Source organism: Sciurus carolinensis, chromosome 12, assembly GCF_902686445.1.
Source record: "Sciurus carolinensis chromosome 12, mSciCar1.2, whole genome shotgun sequence".
NCBI classification, from domain to species: Eukaryota; Metazoa; Chordata; class Mammalia; order Rodentia; family Sciuridae; genus Sciurus; species Sciurus carolinensis.
This window is the reverse complement of record NC_062224.1, coordinates 55395140-55403570: the sequence shown is the minus strand read 5'-3', so window position 1 is coordinate 55403570 and position 8431 is coordinate 55395140.

Sequence of the window (8431 nt, the reverse complement as noted above, 5' to 3'; positions counted from 1 at the left end):
GGTCTTTGATAAAATACACCATCAAACAACATTTAATCAGTCCAAAGTGAGGCCCAGGAATCTGTGGGTGTTGTGTTTTGTTTTCAGTGTTTTTTGATTTTTGGTGTTTTGTGTGTGTGTGTGTGTGTGTGTGTGTGAGAGAGAGAGAGAGAGAGAGAGAGAGAGAGAGAGAGAGAGAGAGAGAGAGAGATCCTATTTTTATAATTTCATTGCATTAAAATTTTAAACCAGATTTGAAACCCCAAGTTTAAAGGGTCAATTAATGGCAACAGCAGCTCAGGAGACAGCCTGCACGTGATGACTCTGTGGTTAGAAGTCTAGCCCTAGGACTGAAACTGATTTACTTACTGACCTTGAATAAGGTCATTAACCATGAATTTGCTTCAGCCTTGCTTCTGTGCCACAAAGATAGTAACTGCTGAGCTACTGCAAGAGGAGCTAACTAAAGGGAGCTAAACACAGCTCTCTTCTAAAGGTGCTTCAAGAAGTCACAATAATATCTGTAATTTAAAATTTTGTTTGATTTGGACGCTGTTGTGAATTTTGCTCAAGTCATTAGCACCCTATAACTCCTGAAAATGACAGTTAAATGCTATTGACTGAAAACAAACTTTTCTAGCACTGCAAGAAAACAAAATTCCAGGTACCTCTTATAAATAACAATGTATACTTTTGATGTTCCAGTCAATATGTTTTTTTCAGTCCCTTAGGCTCTTAAACTAACTTTCTTATGAAGCACGGTAGACAAATACAAACCTGTTCAATATTTTAAGCCTCATTTCTCTTAAGCAAATAAATTGGATAAAGAAGCTAAATTTGCTTCTCTCCTTAATGACTCAAGTGACTATATTAGACATTTTAAATATAAATGATCTGCATATGATCCTCCAGTACAGGCTATGAGGATTCGTCATGCATGCTGTAGCTTACAAGAGGAATCAGTTAACTATAATGAGCTCTTTTTTGATGCCAAAGTATATTCAGTATTTTCATGCTTTATATGTGTTACACACACACACACACACACACACACGCACCAATTTTGGTTCTCGGGATTTAAATTAGGACCTTATATGGGCTAAGCATGCATCCTACACTGAGCTACAGACCCAGTTTTGAGCTGTATTTTTTAAATCTAGATATGTGCTCATATGAAATGTTATACTTTTAATAATTTCAAATAAATTAATACATTATGTGAGTGTGGTGTGCCTATTTATTTATTTGCAGGGTTAGGGGTGTAGCTTAATGGTGGAATCCAAGCATGTGTGAGTCCCTGAATTTGATCTGCACCACAGACAGACAAATTTTTACAGAGTATATACTACAATATTTCCCCTATCAACCAAAATAAGATTATTTTTTTCTCTTGAAGTAATTTGTTTTGGTCTGTTATTACTCCCTCAATCTCATCCAATATGGCAATGGCACTGAAAAGCAATACTCAGGTTTCTTATTTGCAAACTTTGTTATTTTTTTCCTTAATATAAATTATTTGACAGCTCTTCTTTAACCCCTATAGCTATTCTCTAAAGAATTCTGTATATTTTAAATAAAGAATAAGTCTCTGTTCTGTAAATAATACACAGCATCAGTCTTACAAAATAAATGTCCTTTTTGTGCATTGTACATATCCGGACATATTCCCTACTTCATTCCCTTGTTCATCTCTAACCCTTCCTCCTTGGCCACACATCACCTGCTTCAATCATTTCACCCTTCACAAATACATTCTTATTTGTGTCCTTTCCTCAGCATCCCCCTGCTTCATATAGAATTGATTCACTTGGCATCTGCATACATTTCTGACCCTCTACCCTCCTACACAAGGCTCAATCTCTACTCTGCCCAAGGCCGTCTTCTGACTGCATCCTTTGTCTCCCACCTCCACTCCCAAACTCCAGCCCTTATTTTCTATTGACCTTTATGCTCAAAACTGCCTCCCAAAAACATTCATAACCCTCCTTACTGCAATCCCACAAATCTTATCACTAGAAGGACTTTCTAGTCTGTGAGGATCCCTGCATTTACATTTAGTTGTTCTGGTCTGTGTATAGCAGTTTACTTTTTTGTCCCTGAAGCATTTATTTGGAGTCTTAATTTTTCTGAGAACTCTCTTTCCAGGTATCTGTAGCAATGCATGTTAAGCATGCATAAAATTTATTTTTATGGAAATAAATCAAATATATGATACTGTACCCTGTTGGTCATTTATAGCAATAATCACAAAACAAAAAATTGCTTCTCACACATGGGAAACTTACTTCTTTACTAGAGTTTTATTTGTTTGTTAGTACTGCAGTTGAACCCTGTGCATGCCAGACAAAGCATTCTGCTATGAATACATCCTAAGTCCTTTGGGAGACTATGTTAACAACTTTTTCTGGTTTTGTAGTGCTGACATGTGCCACATACATGCTAAGTATGTGCTCTACCAGTGAGTTACATCCTCAACCCCCTTAATAAGCACTTTCTGATAAAAGTGCCAGGTCAACATTTGTTATGGTTGGAATATGCAGTATCCCCCAAAAATCATATGTGGGATGATACAAGAATGTTGAGAGGTGAAATGATTGGTTTATGAGTGCCTTAATCTAACTGTTTGGTTAACTCACTGATACAAATTAACTGGGCAGTAACTGTAGACAGGTAATGTGTGACTAGAGGATATAGGTCATTGTGGGTATGTCTTTCGGGTTCACATTTTGTCCCTGGTGAACAGAGCTGTCTGTGCTTCCTGGTGCTATTTCCTGAGTTGTCTTTCTCTGTTGTTGAGAGCAGGGTGGTATCTGTGCTGCTAACTGTCTCAAGGACAAACAGGACTGCTGGGCCCCTGTGCTTACCAAGGTTGTTAAGAGATATTTGTCCGAGGAATGTGTGGTTGCCTGAAGACCTTATCCATCAAGGACGGGAATGGGGCTTAGCCTCGACTCATCTCCTGCATAGTTCACCCCTTCCCTCCTCCCTTCTTCCACTAGGACCGTTCAGTTCTGGCAGGACCCAATGAGAATCAAATAGATTGGCCGGACCCAACCAGAGGACTAATGTTTAGCTGTTCAAATGTTAACCAATTAAAAGAACATTGTAAAACTGCTTGCCTTTCATTATAAAAACCCTGCTAACGAGGGCTCGGGGCCTCTCTTAGCGTCACCGGTTAAGGAGGCAGAGGACCAGGTTCGAACTTGCTAATAAATGACTCTTTGCTGCTTGCATTGATCGTGGTCTCTGGTGGTCCTTGTGGGGTCTCGAGCCTTTGGGCACAACATATGGGGGCTCATCCGGGATGCCCCAAGCCCACCCAGACACCTGATCATAGAGTCATAACTGACACCTTTGGCCGGTGAGTAAGGCATTGCCCTATGTTTTCTGGTCTGGATTGCCTGCAGGTTCTGGTTCTGGGCTGGCATAGTCCTGGCGGACGCGCTATAGGACCCCAGCAGGGTCTCGGAAGACGTCCCCTTGACCCGTCAGGCGACCTTGTCGCATCTGGTGACTCTGTCACATCTGAGCAGCTTCTGTGCTGCATTTGGGCAGCTTTTGCGCTGCATCTGAGTGACTCTGTCGCATTTGGGTGACTCTCACATCTGGGAAGCTTTTGCGCTGCATCTGGGCAGCTTCTGTGCTGCATTCGGGCGACTTGTCACATCTGGTTAACTCTTTGTCCCATTTGGGCATTGTGTTGCATTTGGGCAACTCTTTGACACAATCAGAAATTGTTTGTTTTTGTTGACAAAGTACCAGCTAGCCAATTTTTGATTTAGCGCGCTACGTGTCTGTCTGTTTGTGTATTGTACTATATGGTCTTTACTCTTGCCTTCTATTAAATTCTTCATTGTGTTAATCCGATCTTAGGCTTAGGGATACTCATTGCAGGGTACTTTACAGTCCTTCTCCTTGTTCCTGAGAGATTTGTTTACTCCAATCCCCCTAGGCAGAGAGCTCAGCAGCTCCATTCCTCAAAAGTAGTAAGAAATAATGTTTTGTGATTTTCTGCATTCAAACCTAACCTGATTTCTCAACCAGGAAGAAAAAGGGGTAAAAAGTCCTGGGTGATCCTCCCTCCCCCCTGCCTGGCCTTGCTGAAGCCTGCATTGGAATGTAAACTGCAGCAGTCTCAGCGGGAAAGGGGGGTAACCTGAAGATAAGAAAAAAAAACAAAATAAGGTGTCCGTTTTAAACTTCTGGGCTGCTACAAAGAACTAACTCATTCTCTAGGATTCTTGTTTTGTTTTGTTTTTCTCTAATGCTGTATTTTTGATCCTGCATACCTAGGTTAATGATTTTTTTCTTTTTGATCAGTTCTATTTTTATTCAACTAGTGTTTTTGAATATCTGTTACATTGCAATGGAGATTCACCTATAAAGTTACAAGGCCTTTTTGATTTTGTATTATTTGTATGTCGTGCTAATGTCATGTTTTGTCTGTATCAAAACTGAGCGCTCCTAAAATTAAAATTTAAAAATGGATCCAAATACTTTTATTCACGTGATTTAAAAAGGTTCAATTTAAATTGGGTAAACTAATAAAAGTAAAATGTCTTTAGAAATAACTCGCAAGTCTCTAGGTGGTCAAACTAATGGAATGTTTATGTTAAACAATGTCTAATATCAATTGTTTCTAGGACTTTTCTTCAACAGGAAAGAGACAGCAAATACTGTTCAGGACACTTGTCTGATATCTTGGTTTTTACAGAATAAGTGAATTAGAGTTAACATGTATGGGATTACTCAAATGTGTTTGTTGGTGACATCTGATTAATTTGCAAAGTTAAAATGCTCATTGTTAAATAACATCAAGTACTTTTAACTCCTTAAATTACATGGGGTAACATACTTAAACATTATTGGTGTTTTCATAGGTTGGTAAATTAAAATTAAATTAAATTAAAAAGGGTTTAAAATTGCTTTGTGTCATTACTAAAAACAAGGTTATTAAGAATTATGTTCTAACAGATAAAACCTCAACTCGGAGGGTTAGTGTTCCATCTGCTCCCTTACCACTTCCCCCTGCTCCCCCTCCAGTTATGCAAAGCTCCAAGGAGCTCTTAGATTTGGATTTAGAGCTACCATCTCCCCTTTCACTGTGTTTCAGTTAGAGTACAATAAACCACAAAGTATTTTATCTTCTTAAATCAGAGTAATTTGTCTAAATTCAAAAATTTCATAAGAGTTGTTTCAGAATGTGGACAAAAAGGGGTCAACAGATAGGAAAGAGAAAATAAAATATATGGAAATATATTTAATAAAAAGGAAAAGAAAATGTTTCTGAGTAAGAAAGTGCCTGTGTGATGGAATACATGAGGGTCTAAGTAAGTGCTAAGGAAGTCTGTGTGTAAGTAAAGGGCAAGTTTCAACAAGTCTGTGTGTAACTAAGTTGGTTGTGTGTATGTGAGACAGCTAAAGCTATTTAAGATTTTTCCTAAGGTGAAATACTAATGTTCTGATATAAGCCAAAGTTTAAAATATATGGTAAAATGACATGGTAAAATAACAAGGATTTCTTAGAAACACTAATTTACTCTTAACTTTGTGTCTATTAAGTTTTATTCTTTAAAACAATTAGTCTTAAAAATTGGGGTTTATACAATTATGGTTAAACAACTGTTAAGAGTATTGTACTATGTTACAGAGTCTAAATTTTTCTTTAAAAACTGAATTTAGTAAGATTAAAGTGTCAAGGTAATTGTGAAATGGTCACTCCTTGTATATTAAATGTATTCATATTTTCCAGGTATACAAGTTTTTAAAGCAGGAAATTTGTCAAGCTGCTATTCTCCAGAATAAACTTGTCTGTACTGGTAATATTAAACTTAAAGAGTACATTTTATTGGGGATTTATTTCTATCATTTAATGTTCTATTATGGGACATATTATCAGTAAGGTATATGTAAAATTGGTTACTTATTTCACTGAGATAAAAATTTAAATGTAAATGTATATCTAAGAGTTAGTGACAGCCTGATTTGTTGAAAGGTTCATATTGTAGAAGATGAAAGCATTTTGCTACACAAAATAAAAGTTAAAAGCTCTCTCAGCCTTTCTTTTATTGATTCCTGTTTTGGATATAATGTTAGACTGTGTTAACTAATGTTCATATGGACTCAGAAGTCAATATATGTAAACTTCTTAAAATGACATTTAAGAAAGAGTATAATGCGCTATAGCAAAAATGGGACAACAATGACTGAGATTGGGGTCCCTGACTTCATGACTGTAGCAGGCCTGGTGCCTGGAAGTGTTCCTGTGTAGGAGCACAAGATGTCTAACTGCTGTGGCAGTAGCCTCCCTGGGAAGGCTCTGTACAGGAGTCCTATCAGCTCTTACATTGATATCAGGCACACAGCTCTTGGGCAGAAAGAAGTTGTTTTGCTAGATAACCAGTGTTTCATCAGTTCCCTTCTCTAGTTCCTGCCCACCTTACAGTAACTTTGGACAGTGGACTTATTTGAGAGCTACAAGGGGTTCCTAACATTGCACTTTGTAATTGTGGGAAAAAGTTATGTAGATGGTCTAGTCTCTGTAACTCTCCTGAAAACAAAGAATAATGCTTACATAGTCTTTAACTTAATAATAAGACATGTATAAATGTTGCTAACATAACTCTTTAGATCTGCATTTCCATCAGAGAACAGAGCTCCATCTGATCTCAGCTTAATCTTCAAAATCTGTGTTTATAAACCTTTATTTTCTAATACTCCTTTGACCCTCACTGAACTTGAAAATTTGGTCATGCTGGTGATGGCAAAAGGGGCAAAAATTAGTTTTAGGAGTAGAACATTTTACTTAAGACTTGTGAAGAGCCCTGCCTTACCTGAGGTAAGGCTCTGCCTCACCCTGCTACATGTTAGAATGACTCCAAAGTAAGCCAGACTTTAACTCATTTAAAGTTGTGCTCAAAAGTTTGATGTTTGTTGTAAAGATTACTGTGATCTCAAACAGGGTATATAATGTAGAACTCAGTCAAAATTCAAGATAACTATTATACAAGCTAAATATGTTTTTACTCTTGCTAATTTCATTTTGTAAAACTGTTGCCTGTTACTATTTTGCAGAAGTAGCTGCTTCCAGAACATACAACCTAGGTAACTTGTGATAATAGGCCATCACCTTCAAAACAGATAGTATGTGGTAGTACTTTAATAAAAGGGTAAATGACTGTAAAGTTATGGACATTAAAGTTAAAGCCCAGTACTCTTACTGTATGACTGGTGAGACTGGCTTGCTGGATGATTAAGATCAAACTTAGAAATTGGAATTAAATACAGAGGCCAAGAAAAAAAAAAACAGTATCTTGCCCTCAAAGTCAGCCTGAACCCAGGGAATAAGAGGACTTCTCTAAGGAGCGCTGCAAGTCTGGGTCACACAACCTCCTGATCAAGGAGATTTTTGAGACTAGAGGATGAGAATCGCTCAGTGCATCTGCTGCAGAGGAGGGTCATGGAAAAAGGGAGACACCCCTGATGCTTTCAAGGAAAGCCACCTCATTAAGAAGACCCTGCCTAACCAATGGCACTAATGGGGCTAAGAAGTTGCTCTTAAGTTCTCTATGAGTGGCCCCTGTGGAAACTCAGCTGACTCTTTAACAAGACAGGAACCAGGTCAATTTGACCAGCTTGGTCTTGGACACCCAGCAAAACAGTTAAAACCAAAATATAGCCATTCTTGGGCATTTAAAAGAAACAATAGTTAAAAGTAACTTAAGATGTACACTTGTGTTAACCCACTAAAATTAAGAGTGGAAGCTACAAAAGAAAGATTCTTAGGCAAATGTGCCTGATAACTATCAAGGGAAACTGCCAGAGTCAGAATATTTTAGTCAGTTTAAGGCCTACAGTCACAGGTAGGCTTTATCTATGTTTGCTTGTATGATTATCTATCCCTAAGTAACAGAAGTATAGAGATCTCCACTAAACACAGGTTATACCAATAAAGGGATATTTTACAAAAATCAGATGACATTAAGTAGCTTAACTATATTTTCTGGAGACCTCAATGACATTAAGAGTTAAATATTGTGTTTACATTCCTGATAACCTGGACAATGTTAAAGTCCCCAAATAAAGTCCTTGTCCTCTCCAGCCTTTGCTAGGCCTAGTTATGGGAACAATTTCTCAGTTCTTCCACCTCCTGGTGAGAGATTGACTTCTGTCATTTTCATGATACTCAGTGGCATGTTTCAGATGCTGCAACATTTACTTTGTACTAATCTCATTTCAGTACTCATGTCTTTTTGTTCTTCTATCATAGAAGCACCCACCCCCAGATGAGTTTACAACCTCCTCTTCCCCAACCAGACTTCTACCTTGGACCCCTCGATTGACCCGATTTTAAAAAAAAGAAACTCCAAACTGCTTGTCCCTCGCTGCCCCCTTTCAGCTTCGAAGCAGCCAGAAAGATTGACGCCCCCTTTCTTTTCCTTACAGCAGTTGG